Raw genomic sequence first — 15,735 nt, 5'->3', positions numbered from 1 at the left:
TTAAAATCAAAAATACATATTTCTTTATAAACTTTAAATGTTTTTTAATTTTAATTTTATTTATTTTTTTTTAAATTTGAAAAGTCATATGTATTTTCAAAATTTTCATATATATATATATATATATATTTTTGAGCTTATTTTTGTTTTTTAAGTTTTTTTTAAATGTTTTTAATATTAATTTTACTACTTTTTTTAATTTTTTATTTTTATTTACTTATATATATATATATATATATATATATATATATATATATATATATATATATAGTTTATTATTGTTATTTTTTCCAAATTTTTTTATTGTTTATGAGATAATTTTTTTTAACAGGGATTGTTAAAAAGGGCCGAACAATCTTAATAGGGATGATGGCTGGAAGATTAGTCGTTGCTGGGTCCCAGCCTTGTCTTCCTAGCCTCCTCATTCCCCTTTTGTTAGGTCTCAGGGTTTCTGTCTTCCCTGTCCTCGTGTTCTGTTTTTGGCGGGTTTTGGAGTGCAGGATTTAGTTAATTGTTATTAAGTAATTTCGGGCTAATTATAGTATTAACCTTATCCCAGGGGTGATTTTAAATTAGATTAGTTTCTTTGCATAGGTTTTTAATTCTTCTTCATTGCCTTGTACTGATAATTTAATGGATATAAATTACTAAATTAATTATAAGAGGTTCAAATGATAAACAACAAAGTATTAGAAATATATGATATAATATGGATATGCTATTATTAAGAAACATATACTTGAATTATGGTATTTACATAATAATGATTTAACTTGAATACTATTTATAATATTAGAATTATAATTTATTAAGTAAATATAGATTATTAATAAACTTAAATAATTAGTAAAAATGTTGATCTGGTTTACCATTGGACCCTTAAATTTAAATAATTATATACACTGTTACCGATTGTAACTATATTATAATAGTAATTTAATACTATTTATTGTATTTAAATAATTTGGGAATATTAATTAATATAGGTTATATGAAGATATAGTTTATTAGGACCATTATTTTTAGTTTACCATTATTTAGTTTACCATAACTTATATTACTTTATATAACTTAATTTAATGACCATTATATTTAAATAATGAATATGATATATTTTAAAGAACTTACCAATGGACCATTAAGTTATTACATAATTACCTAATGTAACTAAATTATAAAAATAGTAGTGATTTATTACCATATAATAATTGAATAATAATAAATCATTTAATATATATTATATAATGACCATTATAATTAAAATATGAAGTATCATAGTATAGATTCTCTTAATATTTGAAACAAGATTAATAATATATCTATTTAACTAACATTTTAATAGTATATATATTTATTATTAATATTAAATAATAAATAGTAATGACCATTATAATATTAATATTATACTAGAGATTTGAAATAATATTAATAATATATCTATTTTTAAATGAATTTATTATTATTCAATTTTTTAAATAATAAATTATAATAAATCATTTAACCATTTATACTATAGATTCTATTAATAGAAATAATATTAATAATATATCTATTTATTTTAAATTAACAAATGAATTCCTTTTTTTACCAATTTTTAGAAAAATATTAATTAACTTTTTTAGTGATTTGACCAGGTTCTTTAGGTCAAATTAGCCGTTAGAATTTTAGCCGTTGGAGTCTCTGCACACTATATTTATTCGAGCTAAGCCAGATTGGTTCTTCAACTTGTCCTGACGATGAACCACACTGGTTGGTTCGAAACGCGTCGACAAAAGGTTGATTATGTGATTTTGCCGAAGATTTCTAGACAATGTTATGGATCACAGAAGTCTAAATTCCTTAATCTTTTATTTTTTTTGTCTCTTTTATATATATATATATTTGTTTTTTAAGTAATCAACATTTTAATCTTAATTTTAGTAGTTTTTTTTTTTTTTTTTTGTATAATTTTCTATTTTTTTAAATATAGTTTGTTTTTAATTTTCTTTTTTTTTTTAGTTTTTCGTTAATGGTTTTTAAATTTTTCTATTTTTACCTACTTAATTTTATAGTTTATTCTATTTTTATTTTTATTGGTTTTTTTTCTTTTTCCATATTTTTGTTTTTTTTTTGCCAATTTTTTTTATGGTTTACAAGATATATATATTTTTCCCATTTTTTCTAATATGTTATTTTTTACTATTTATTTGTTTATAATTTTTTTCTTCTTTTTTGTTTTTTAATTCTTATCTTTTATGGGTTAATTTTTTTTATTTTTTATTTTTTACATCTTTATGATTGATTTTTTTTTTATGTTTTGTTTTTAGTATATATTTTAATTTATGTTTTGTTATTTTTTTAACCTTTTTTTGTTTTGTGTTTTTTCATTGTTTTAATTTTTTAATTTTTAATTTCATTTTATGTTTTCATTGTTTTTTTGAAATTTTAATGTTTTTCAGGATCATGATAAAATATTTTATGCCATCTTTTCAAAATGTTGAAATTTTACCCTTGAAAAAAAGTGTTATCCCAGCGTCAACACTTTTCGTTTTGAGGGTGCTTTTTGCGCAAAATTTACCATTGAAAAAAAAAATGTTATTCGAACATCAACACTTTGTTTTGAGGGTGTTTTTGGACAATTTTTGCACAAAAATTTGGTTTTCACCGCCATTTTTAAAACATGTTGAAAATTTACCCTAGAAAAAAAAAGTGTTATTCCAACATCAACACTTTTCATTTTTAGCACTATTTTTGATGTTTTTATGGGGTTTTTTGGCCAGAGTTCCTATTTTGAGTTTATAGTTCCTGTTTCAAAGCTTACATTGTTCACTTTTGATACATGGGATTTGATTGGTCTATGATCATGGGCAGCACATGGATGATGAGACAGGTGTATACTTGTTTCTGTAGCAAACTTGAGGGATGGCACATTACAGATATCATGGAGGTTACTTCATGGACCTAGATGTGGCACATTGAGTGTCGGTTTGATGAGAGGATCTCTTCATTTTGAGGGGATGGATTTTACATGTATATGAATGATGATGTGGGGATAGATGCGGTTGATTTCATGCAGCACATTGACACCAAACATCATGGACAACATGTTGCAGATGAAATGGGGACTACTTCATGGACTTGAACATGGCTTATTTTGATGGAGATGGATTCTTGATCGAGTTGATCTTGTGATAGGAGTATGAGAAACGACTAAGGATGGCATTGTTATCACTCCAGGAAACTCTCCTAGGTTGCAGCTCAGAGAAGCCTGGTAACATATAATCTTCAATATTGTTCTCAGAACTATTGGAATGGATGATGGTTTGGAACAAGTCAGATAACCATTTAAGCTCTATTCTCATTCAAGACATGCATGAACACCCTCAACAATACAAAGCTTTAGACCACTAATGCTCAATAATGTATAGATGGATGGAGAATATTGACTATACCAACAGATGCATACATAAACACATATGAATGGCCAGCTACAGGAAGTAAATGAAACTTGCAAATCTAATTTATCAATGCAGAGATAAGATGACAGTTATCTGGCATTAGATACAACAGAAAACATGAATAACCTATTCAAGTGCAAGCATAGAACAACAAAGAAAATGGACATTGAACATATAATAGCAAAAGAAGCTTATATTGCTATAATGAAGATGAGAAGCTTGAATGAACAAAGTAGCAACAATCTCCAGAAGTTGAACCCTTGTTACATTTAGTTTCCAGCCTTTTATAGGCCTTTTACAATGCTCCTTAGCTCTCAAAGGCTCGAAGTCTTAGTCTATCCTCCATGTCCCTTAACTATTTGATTCCCTAAACAGGCAAACATGGCTCGGAGGTTTTCTCCTTCTGACAGAGGAATAACCACCTTCAGGTAGTTTGATGCAGTGTCTAGGAGCTCTCTCGTGCCAGAGATGCTCCATGATGTTTTTTTTGATGAGCTACATTGCGTTGTGGCCTTTGATATTTCTATTTTTTTGGCTGGGTGTTATCTACTCTCTGACTGCTATGTCGATTTGGGATGAGCTACGCGTGCTATCGTGCACTGTTATTCCCTTTCCGATCTCTATTTCCCTTTAAATATTTAGAATGACTATTTTTCTGTTAAACACAGAAAAGCACAACAACACAATAAAAATCCCGCCAAGCTGCTTCTTTCAGACTTCAAAGTCCTTAAACAAGCATATATATTTATCAAGTCTGCCCTTTAGGTCGTTGTCGCCTATTGCAGGTGGCTTGGTCCCTTTATATTTTCCTCATATTCTGAAATACGTAAAAACACTGAGAACACATGAAAATTGACCTTTGGCAGACCTGAATATATATATAGATTTCATTCTTGAACCATTTTGGGTCCAGGACTCATCACTATCAAAGCTGCTAAGTTCCCTTTGTATTTCATTATATAACGAAATATATTGAAAATGCATTAAAACCGGCCCACCCATAGACCTGAAATATTTTCAAATATCCTATATATAATGTCGGGTCCAGTTATTGCATCACCCATATACCTGTGCATAGGCCCCGTCCCTTGGTGCTGCTCCGCTGCGATATAGCGATGCAATCTGATCGCAATCGTTTATCGCTGATGCCCAGAGCCCTTACTTAAATCGCAGATACCTCCGCCAATGCGACCCATCAATTTGATCATCGGAGATCGCTGATCGGCGGTGTCTTGCGCCCCTTCTTTAATTCGTCCTCTCTGCAGCACCGATTGCGATTTTCCACTTAGATTTGGGCCGTTGATTGGCCAGATCTAACATGTTGTGCTTTAACTATTTTTCATGGCTTTTTCATGGTTTTGGAGTGTTTTTGCCTCTCAATAGTGTATTTCTGCCCTTTCAAGCGCTCTCCTCTTGCACTTATTTTGATCTTTGGATGATCTTGAGCAAATCTTGGAGATTTCAAGAGAATTTTTAGATCCATTGGCATGATTTTAAGCAAATTTGGAGACTTTAAGAGCATATATGGATCCATTTTTTGGCCTTTTGCCAGCAAGGCTAACACTGGCTCCTTCTGGGGATGAAATCCTTCCTATGAGGTTTCAAGGATCACAGATCAATGCCTTTCCTATAAAAACAAAATCAAATTTTCATCCTAGTGTTTCATTAGGCATGGAGTCTATAACGAAAATAAAAACTGGAAAAAACATATTTACAATAACAAGGCTTTAAAGCCTTAAACGAAATAAAGTTTCAAGAACCGCCCATTTACTGGGCTACCAAAAGTATCTCCTCCTTCCAAACTGTGCAGAATGAATGTATTGTTCTGCTGAATTTGAGTGATGACAAATGGACCTGTCCATAAGGAGTCAAACTTGCCATGATTACCTTTCTTTTCCTTAAATGCATCCCATTTAAGCACCCAATCACCAACTTGGAAATTTTCCACTTTTTCCTTCCTATCAAAGGTTTCTTTGATTGTCTTTTGATGAGCCTTTGACTTCTCAACCAACTGCTCTTTGATCTGTTGTAGTTCAACCAGGTTATTCATTCTTCTTACCATGTCATTCTCTTCATATTGTTCTTCTTGCAAGAATTTAGCTATAGAGAGAATCAGTTGGATAGGAAAAACAACATCAGCACCATAAACCAATTTAAATGGAGAATTCCCTATGGACTTTTTGATGGTAACTCTGTCAGCCCATAGTGCAAACTTCAACTTGGAATCCCAGCTCTTTTTGTTGTCCTCTAACAGCTTTTTGATTATCCTTACCAGACGCTTGTTAGATGATTCTGCCAGGCCATTGCCTTGAGGATAATATGAGGTAGAATGCACCACTTGAATGCCCATGGATTCAGTCATGTCCACCAATTCTTTTGCCTTGAAAGTTGCTACATTATCAGTGACTAGTTTGGTTGGGCAACCAAATCTAAAGAAAATATTCTCATTCAAGAATTTAGACAACTTGATGATTGGCATTCTTAGTGGGTATAGCCTCAATCCACTTGGTGAAATAATCAGTGGCTACTAAGATCCATTTGTGTTGGCCACTGGAATGTGGGTTGATCTCACCTATAAAGTCCAAGCCCCACTGCTGGAAGGGGCCATTGACATGTACTGGCTTCAAGGGCAACAATTTTAGCTGTTGTCTTCATGCAAACCTCTAACACTTGTCACAAGATTTCACAAAATAAAACACATCAGAGAACGGAGTAGGCCAATAATACCCAGCCCTCATGATTTTTTGGGTTGTGGTTTTCCAATAATGATGCCCTCCACATATGCTAGAATGGCACTGGTGCATGACTTCCATAGATTGTCCTTTATCTGGACATCTCAAGAGGATTCCTGATGGGTCTTTCCAATAAAGCAGATTTTTATTTATGCAGAATTTGGTTGATCTAAATTTAATGGCCCGGGCTTGACTTGAGCTAAGCCCTAGAGGGACTTCTAGCTTTTGCAAAAAATGAACTATGCTGGAATACCATTCACGGGTGGCTAGATTTTTAGCCAGAGACTAATTCTGTTTTTTCTCTTCTGTTGCTCCCTCTGTCTGCTCATCATCTGAATTTAGACCCATGCAATTTATGTCTAACAAGATGCAATTTTCTTCAGCCACAAGTTTAGCCAAGCCCTGACCTTTAACAAGCTTAGTGGGTTTCACCTCTATGTTAAACTCTATGAATTTTGCAATCCATTTAGGTCTCTTTCCATCAATATCTAGCTGAGTTAAGACATATTTTATTGAGGCTGAAGGTACATATGCAACCACTTTGGAATGCATAATATAAATTTTGAATGCCTTTAAAGATTTTATGAGAGCATAAGCTTGTTTTTCAATAAGGTCATACTTTAGTTCAGCATCCCTTAAAGTTTTGCTGAAAAAGGTCACGGGGTGCTCTGTGCCTTCATCATTTTTCTGCAACAAAACTACTGCAAGTGTATCATAAGAGGCAAAAGAGAAGATACAAAACTCTGTAGTGTAATATGGGTTGATTAGAGTGGGAGATTCCATGATAGCTTGCTTGATGGCTTCAAAAGTGCTTCTTGAAGCATCTGTCCATTTTATTTCTGATCCTTTGTTCAGCATGGAAGTGATGTGCTTTACTAGCTCTGCAAAGTTTGGAATGAACCTCCTTACAAAGTTAATCTTACCCAAGGATGGACAATGTTTGAATTGCTTGAACTCTTGCTGGATCAATCTTCACACCTTCAACAAAAATAATATGTCCCATAAGCTTGCCTTCTTCTAGAGAAAATTGTGACTTCTTTGGGTTAACTGAAATTCCAAACTGTTTGCACTTTAGAAAGACCTTATTCAAATGTTGTAAATGGTCTTTGTGACTATTGGAGAAGACTATTATGTCATCAAGACAAATAAAGACAAACTTTTCCTTCTCTCCCACAAAGGTTATGTCCATGGCTCTCTGAAAATTAGCCCCAGCATTCATCAGTCCAAAAGGCATCTTGGAGTACATGAAAGTGCCCTAAGGAGTAGTGAAGGTGGTATTTTCATGATCTTCTGGATGTACAACAACTTGATTGTAACCTGAAAATCCATCTAAGAAAGACATGACTCTGGCCCTTGAAACTCCTTGCAACAAGTGTTCCATCTTAGGTAGGGGGTAGTTATCTTTTCTAGAGCACTTGTTCAGATTTCTGAAGTCAACACAAAGCCTAATTTCTCCATTTTTCTTTCTTACTACCACAATGTTAGCTATCCACTTTGAATACCTTAGGGGAACTATGATTTTGGCATCAAACAACTTCTTGATCTCTTTCTCAATCAAAGGCAATAAGAGAGGACTGATAGGTCTTAATTTCTGCTTAAAAGGGGTGGTTTTCTTTTCTGGTGGAATCTTATGCTGAATGATTTTTGTATCATAGGTTTTAAGATCACTGTATTCCCAGGAAAAAATATCAGCGAATTGCTTCATGAGGGTGCAATACTCGAAATTTTGTGCAAAAGACAAATTAGTGGACAAATTGATGTATTTTGGATGGGTTGGGCTCTCTATATTGTGTTTACGAAAAGTAGACTCATTTTCTATTTTGGCAGGCTTATAAGGCACATCATTATGATCAAACAACTTCTCTAGAGGCACCAATCCTTTTGGTATATGATTACTAGGCAGCTGGACAATGCTTCCTCGGCTGATCTCGTCCTTGAGCTTCGACTGGCCGCATGCTTCCATGGTTTCATTTTCTTGGTCAATGTGCATTTCAGAAAATTCCTCAATGACTTGTAAAAACCTGTTAATTTCCTCATCGTCTTCAAAAACTCTTCAGTATTTGACATTGTCAGGCATAGACAGTCTATAATAAATGTGCTAGTAGACACAACAAGGGAGTCGGCAATCTAGTTCTTCATTCTCGGAATATAAGAAATGTTGAAATTATTAAAACAATCCTTAAGCCTCCATACCTCATCTCTATATGCTTTCAGCCTTGGATGCTTTGCTTGGAACGCTTTATTGACATGCTGAATGATGAGGTCTGCATCTCCAAACACCTTCAGGCCTTTAATACCCATTTCTTTAGCAACGATTAAGCCCAAAATCAAAGCTTCGTACTCTGCTATGTTATTTGTGACCTGAAAGGTTAATTTGAAAGATAAATGAATGTATTCCTATGTGGGGGACACAAGGACTACACCTGCCCCTGCAGCTTCCTTAGAGCAAGCTCCATCAAATAACATGTCCCAAATTTGTGGGCCTTCTTCCTCAGTGATCTGGAAAACTGGTTTTTTAAGCTGCATGGAGGCCAACTAGGATTCTTCAATATGAATAATACATGCTCCAAAATCAATGTCAACAGCATAGATGGGATGATTAGTGGTATTCTTCTTATCACTGATGATATAAGCCAACTGAGCATCACTGTATAATATCTTGCTATCACCTCCGAAGATTGGGACAGTAGCATAGGACAAATCATTTTGTAATGGTCCACCTAATCTCTTGATCCAGCCTTTGGAAAGTAACGTACCAAACTTGTGGGGTACATCTGCTACCACAATATCCATCATCATGTTCTTCATGGGAAGCTGAGACAAAGTGATGGCTAGGTCCTTGATTAATCTCGGTCATTTCACTTTTCTAGAGTCAAAAGAAAACAAGTCATGATAAGGCTTCGTAATGTCAAGACCCAGCTCATCCATGATAGCCTTGGGCATTAGGTTATGGCTAACTCCAGTGTCCAAAAGGTAGTTATGAAGGATTTTATCATGAATAGTCAGAGAGACATAGAATGATGGGGAGCTGTCTTCACAATTTTCAATCATTGCGTTGAGAATAACAACTGGCTTGTCATCTTGCAGATTTACATAGTCAGTGGAGCCTTGGATGGCTTTAGGCTTAAGGGCCTCGAGGATGGATCTTTTGAAGGACTTATTCTTCACTAGTTCAATCAGAGGCATAGGTATTCTTAGCTTCTGAATTTATGATTGAAAACTGAAAGGAGAAGGAGACTTGTCAAGGCCTCTTACCTCATGAGCTAGAGCTTTGAGGATGATGGGATTAATTTCCAGTTGCTTCTGCTTATTAGCTTGTTGTACTACAGGGACAACAACTCTTTGAATAGGAGTTTCCTTGGCATTATTCATCTTTGACCTCAGATTATACCTGTGCTGATCTTCAGTTTGCAGAACAACTTCACCATCCCATTGTTGGCTGATCTGGTCATTGAATAATGAATTTTCATAGGCAGCCGAGGTCAAAAAGGAAACATTTCCTTTATCTTCCAGACAATGGATCTCATCATCTTCTTCAAACTGCTCTTCTTCCATGACTACATTTTGAAAAGGGGCCTTCACCCTTTGGTCTTCATTGGCATCTTTGCTTCTTTGCAAAATCTACAACTGCTCATTAGTTCTTCTATATGGATTTGGATTTGGATTTGTAGGAGAAAAGGTATTAGGAACTCTTCCTTTCCCAGGGTGCTACTCAACCTCTAATTTGGATATTTCAGAAGCTAATGACTATATCATTTTGGTCATTTTCTCTATCTTAGGATCAGAGGATAATGAAGACTCACCCCTCTATCTTCTTTTATCAACATTTCCCTTGCGCTTCTCTGTAGCCATGATGTTTGATTCCACTTCTAAGGTTTCATCCTTCATGTGAACCAAAGTAGCACATCGCCTCTCCCTCAACAGTAGGTAGAAGTCAAAATCAAAAGCACTGTCATAGGTGAGTTTAGCAGAGGTAGTAGTGGGTTTTACTTCAGCTGGTATCTTGTTGTACATACGGTTAAACCTCTTATTAAAATCAGACAACAACTCACCATTTTCCCTCTTTAAGTTCCCAAACTCAGTGTGGTAGTAGAGGAGATCCTTCTTATCCCCTCAATGCTTTAGAAATGAACCATCTAAAGCTTGAATATTTGCTATAGATCTTGGGGTTAGTTCTTTGAACCATTTTCTAGCCTCTCCATCTAGGCTTTGGACAAAGACTTTCATCCACACATCATCTTCACTAATGTCCAAGTTATCAACATAACTATAGAATGACTCAAGATGTTCTTCAATAGTAACACCTTTAGTCCCAGTGAACTTAGGCCTATATTTCTGATATTCTCCAGTAGGCATGACATTCAAAGGAGTGGGCAGTATTAGAGGTCCATACCTAGTAGCTATGATCCTTTCCATTTTTGTGGGTGCTTGTGGTCCTGCCATAGCTGTGGTGACTATAAGGGTACTAGCAGTATGAATGATAGAGGGCTAAGGAGTGACTGACGAGACTAAAGGAGTATGATGGATAGGAGGTGAGGTTTCCTTTTGGCTTACAACAAATGGAGAACCTGAAGAATAAGGAACTTTATGAATCTCTGAGAGTTTTTCTTCACTACTAGTATTAGATGCTATACTCTCAACATGTATTTGGTCTATTATAGGCCTTTCTTGAAGAGATATAGGAGATTGTTTAGGTTTACCTGAACCTGATGCTCCTTTCTGCAATACCTTTCTCTCTTTGATGATTTTTTCAGGGTCAGGTACTGGATCATCTTATAGCTTCGGCCTCCAGTAGAGTGGCTAGATAGATGATTACAACCAAAAAAGTGCCCAAACTTTTTCTATCATCAAAAATGGATCTATGTCATTTCCCAAGGAAGATGATCTTTAGTTTCCTCTCCCCAGCAGTGGTGCCAATTATGTTATCACTCCAGGAAACTCTCCTAGGTTGCAGCTCAGAGATGCCGGGTAACATATAATTATCAATATTGTTCTTAGAACTATTGGAATGGATGATGGTTTGGATCAAGTTAGATAGCCATTTCAGCTCTATTATCACTCAAGACATGCATGAACACCCTAAAAAATACAAGGCTTTAGACCACTAATGCTCAATAATTTATAGATTCAATGATAGATGGAGAATACTGATTGTACCAACAGATGCATACATAAACACATATGAATGGCTAGCTACAGGAAGTAAGTGAAACTTGCAAATCTAATTTATCAATGCAGAGATAAGATGATAGTTATCTGACATTAGATATGGTAGAAAACATGAATAACCTATTCAAGTGCAAGCATAGAACAACAAAGAAAATGGACATTGAACATATAATAGCAAAAGAAGCTTATATTGCTAGAATGAAGATGAGAAGCTTGAAGGAACATAGTAGAAACAATCTCCAGAAGTTGAACCCTTGTTACATTTAGTTTCCAGCATGTTATAGGCCTTTTACAATGTTCCTGAGCTCTCAAAGGCTCGGAGTCTTAATCTATCCTCCCTGTCCCTTAACTGTTTGATTCCCTTAACAGGAAAGCATGGCTCAGATGTTTTCTCCTTCTGATAGAGGAATAACCACCTTCAGGTAGTTTTATGCATTGTCTGGGAGCTCTCTCGTGCCAAAGATGCCCCATGATGTTTGTTTTGATGAGCTACGCTGCGTTGTGGCCTTTGATATTTCTGTTTGTTTTGGCTGAGCAGTTGTCTGCTCCATGACTACTTTGTCGGTTTGGGATGAGCTGCGCGTGCTGTGGTGCGCTTTTATTCCCTTTCCGGTCTATGTTTCCCTTTAAATATTTAGAATGACTGTTTTTCTATTAAACACAGAAAAACACAGCAACACTGTAAAAATCCCACCATGTTGCTCCTTTCAGACCTCAAAAGTCCTTAATCAGGAATATATATTTATCGGGTCTTCCCTTTGGGTCGCTGTCGCCTATCGCAAGTGGCCTGGTCCCTTTATATTTTCCTCGTATTCTCAAATATGTAAAAACACTGAAAACACATGAAAATTGGCCTTTGGCGGACCTGAAAATATATATAGAATTCGTTCTTGAACCCTTTCGGGTTCGGGACTCATCGCTATCAGAGATTCCCTATGATCCCTTTGTATTTCGTTATATAACAAAAATACATAAAAATGCATGAAAGCCGGACTTTGTGCGGGTCTCAAATAATATATATTTTACTTCCCCGACTCTTTCGGGTCTGGGCTTCATCGCTATCGGCGCTGCCAAATTCCCCTTTGTATTTCCTTATATAACGAAATACATTGAGAATGCATTAAAATAGGCCCACTCGCAAACCTGAAATATTATCAAATATCCTGTATATAACCGTCGGGCCCAATTATCGCATCACCCATATACCTGTGCATAGGCCCCGCCCCTTGGTGTTGCTCTGCTGCAATATAGCGATGCGATCTAATCACAATCGCTTATCGCTGATGCCCAGGGCCCTTAATTAAATCGCCAATACCTCTGCCGATGTGACCCGCCGGTCTGATCATCGAAGATCGCTGATCAATGGTGTCTTGCGCCCCTTCTTTAAGTCATCCTCTCTGCAGTGCCGATTGCGATTTGCCGCTTAGATCTGGGCCGTTGATCAGCCAGATCTAACGACTGTTGTGCTTTGACTATTTTTCATGGTTTTGGAGTGTTTTTGCCTCCCGATAGTGTATTTCTACCCTTCCAAGGGCTCTCCTCTTGCACTTATTTTGACCTTTGGATGATCTTGAGCAAATCTTGAAGATTTCAAGAGCATTTTTGGATCCATTGGCATGATTTTAAGCAAATTTGGAGACTTTAAGAGCATATATGGATCCATTTTTGGGCCTTTTGCCAGCGAGGCTAACAGGCATGAGGATGTGCATTCTCATGGTTTAAGTGTGATAGTTGGATTAGCTACCCAACTAGCTCGAGTCATGGGGGACGTCAGTGTACATAGATGTGTTAGCATTGTGTTGGAGTATCATGGCAGCAGTTCACATGATGAAAATACATGATGAGGTCGACATGATATGTTGTAGTGAGCATGTAGCTTGAATTGGAGGGAGCAGCCTGCCACGGTGGAGTAGCATGTGGGGATTGCGACAGATGTGGTTGATGGTCATGGATTGAGGATACTTTCCAATTCATGGAGACATAAGCCTTTATGACTTATGCGATGGCAGAGCAGAGGCAGGAGAAATAAGCATTTTGATGTTGGAGCTAGTGACACTTTGCTATGTCATGTGACGGTGTTGTCGAGGAGAAAACCATTTAGAGTAGGGGAGAATGTAAGGTCCACAATTTGTGGATCGTTTGGCAAAGGGCGCATGATGGGTGAGCAGGCAATGAGCTGGGGCAACCAGCGAGTTGGGTGCACCCGCACGATGCGACGAGTTGGGATGAACCATGGAGGAAACAAGCGAATGCCGCACGACAAGCGATCGACGAGCTGGGAGGTAACCAGCGAGTTGGGGTGCACCTGCACGGTGCGACGAGCTGACCGAATTGAGGAGACAAGCCAATGTGCGATGTGAAAGTCATCTTGAAAAATGACTAAGTGTTGGGAGTATTGGTGAGTTTATATGTAGGGGTGGTCCCGCACATGGGTGCCCACACCATGGGACGACGTGACGGAGGGGTGAGTTGGACGAAACGGTGGGTTGGCTTGGTGAGTCGATGGCCCAACCGCCATATAAGTATAGCATTGGAATGGTGGCAGAAAGAAATCAAGTAAAGTTTCCAAGTGTTTATGCAAACTAGGAGGGTGAGCTACTTGGAGAGTCTAAAATTGGGTGAAGTGCAGGTGGACTCTTGGGCCATAGCATGGAGCCGTAGGTCATGTGAAGGTGTTCAGGCGAGGGCGTCCAAGGGAATTTTTCTGAACGACTGAATGGGCAAGGTCGTTCGAAGGCGTTCGGGTGAGGGCGTGCAAGGGCGTCGGCCTGAACGACCGAATGGGTGAGGTCATTTGAAGGTATTCAGGTGAAGTCGTGCGAAGGAATTTAGGTGAGGGCGTGCGAGGGCATCTACTCGAACGACTGAATGGGCAAGGGCGTATGAGGGCATCCGCCCGAATGACTGAACGCGTGAGGGCGTGCAAAGGTGTCTGCCCAAATGACTAAACGGGAAAAGTCAGTCTGAATGACGGAACGGGCGAGGGCGCCGACCTGAACGACTGAATGGGAGAGGGCATGCAAGGGCGTCCACTTGAACGAGTTGAGGGCGTTCGGCTAAACTAACAATAGGTGAACAACACGCTAAACAATGCGACGGTGAATGTGCGGCGGACGGTAAAACCGACGGGCACTTCGAACGGTGGTTTGAGTAGTTTGAACGGAGCAGGTTGGGTTGCACGGTTGTGATAGATATTGTACCAAGGAAACTTGGGGTTTCCTACAAAGACTGTAAAACTGTATATTTTATGTAAAATTGTTATTATCACCGGGCAGACTCATATTTCAGGGAGTTGCCCCTACCATTAAAATATCCGCTGTGCATATGTGTAAATGGTAATAACAATGAAGATGATTAATTGAATGTTTCCGCTGTGTATGTGAATGTATACTTAGAAAAATTGAAAAATAAACTATGTACAGAAAGTAGACATGGTCCACACTTACAAGTATTGTTAAAACGAAAGTGGGTGGTGGTGTCGCACCCCCCATTGTGTAGTTGGAAGAGTACCGCTAAGGTAGGGGTGTGACAGGCATGCTCTGGACCGAGGCACCCCATCTGTCAGCAGCGATGATAGAGCCCTGGTAGGAGCCGAATCCAACGAGGACCATGATGTCTTGCCCATATTTCTGCCTAAAAAGGGCACCCAGATTGACCTCACCGAAGTTGACCATCGTGGTTGCCCTATAATCTCCGACATGCGTGTTGTGAGCCCAGACGATAACCTTCCCACGGGGCCACCGGTCCAGTAAGAAGGCCAGCATGTCCAGCATGTGATTTTCCCACACGTTCCACAAGTTTCGGAGCCCGAACAACACTACCCTGTAATACTCATCGACATCGCTCATGATCTTCGCATTCTGCTAGATATCGAACACTTCCTGCTCCATGGTGTTGTCCATTTGCCAACGGAGCACATCTCGAAGAACCTTGATAGTGACATCACATATACATATAATTATTCTAAATAAAATATAGAAAACAGTTGTCAAACATAAGAAAATAAGAAAGTGGAGGCCACCAATATTTGTATATTTGTGTAGTCATTTATCTATTAATGCTCATATTTTCTTTGTATATTTGTGTAGTTATTTATTTAATAATTCTCATCGAGTACATCAAATCCCCATCCATAGGGGCCATCCACCCATCACCATTCTTCATTGGTTCATTGGTGCCATGGTATCCAGAGTCCCCATCTATGGAGGTCATCCACCCATCACCATTCTCCATTGTTCCCATGGTATCCAGTGTCCCCATCTATGGAGGTCGTTCACCCATCACCATTCTTCATTGTACGCATGGTATCTAGGAGTCCCCATCTATGGAGGCCATCTACCCATCACCATTCCTCATTGGTCCCATGGCATTCAGGAATGGTAAACTGAAGGATGGAG

At 37.5% G+C, this 15,735-nt stretch overlaps 1 protein-coding gene across 1 annotated transcript in view; it reads right to left on the bottom strand.

The window, feature by feature from the left end:
- Window positions 1-15,735, bottom strand: part of LOC149232999 (uncharacterized) — a 288,896-nt gene that overhangs the window by 145,548 nt on the left and 127,613 nt on the right. The window lies entirely within an intron of this gene.

This window comes from Pinus tabuliformis, chromosome J (assembly GCF_031772625.1).
Source record: "Pinus tabuliformis cultivar Carrire ecotype Pingquan chromosome J, CPIR1, whole genome shotgun sequence".
In the NCBI taxonomy this organism is placed as follows: Eukaryota; Viridiplantae; Streptophyta; class Pinopsida; order Pinales; family Pinaceae; genus Pinus; species Pinus tabuliformis.
This window is presented reverse-complemented; position numbering and strand designations above follow the sequence as displayed.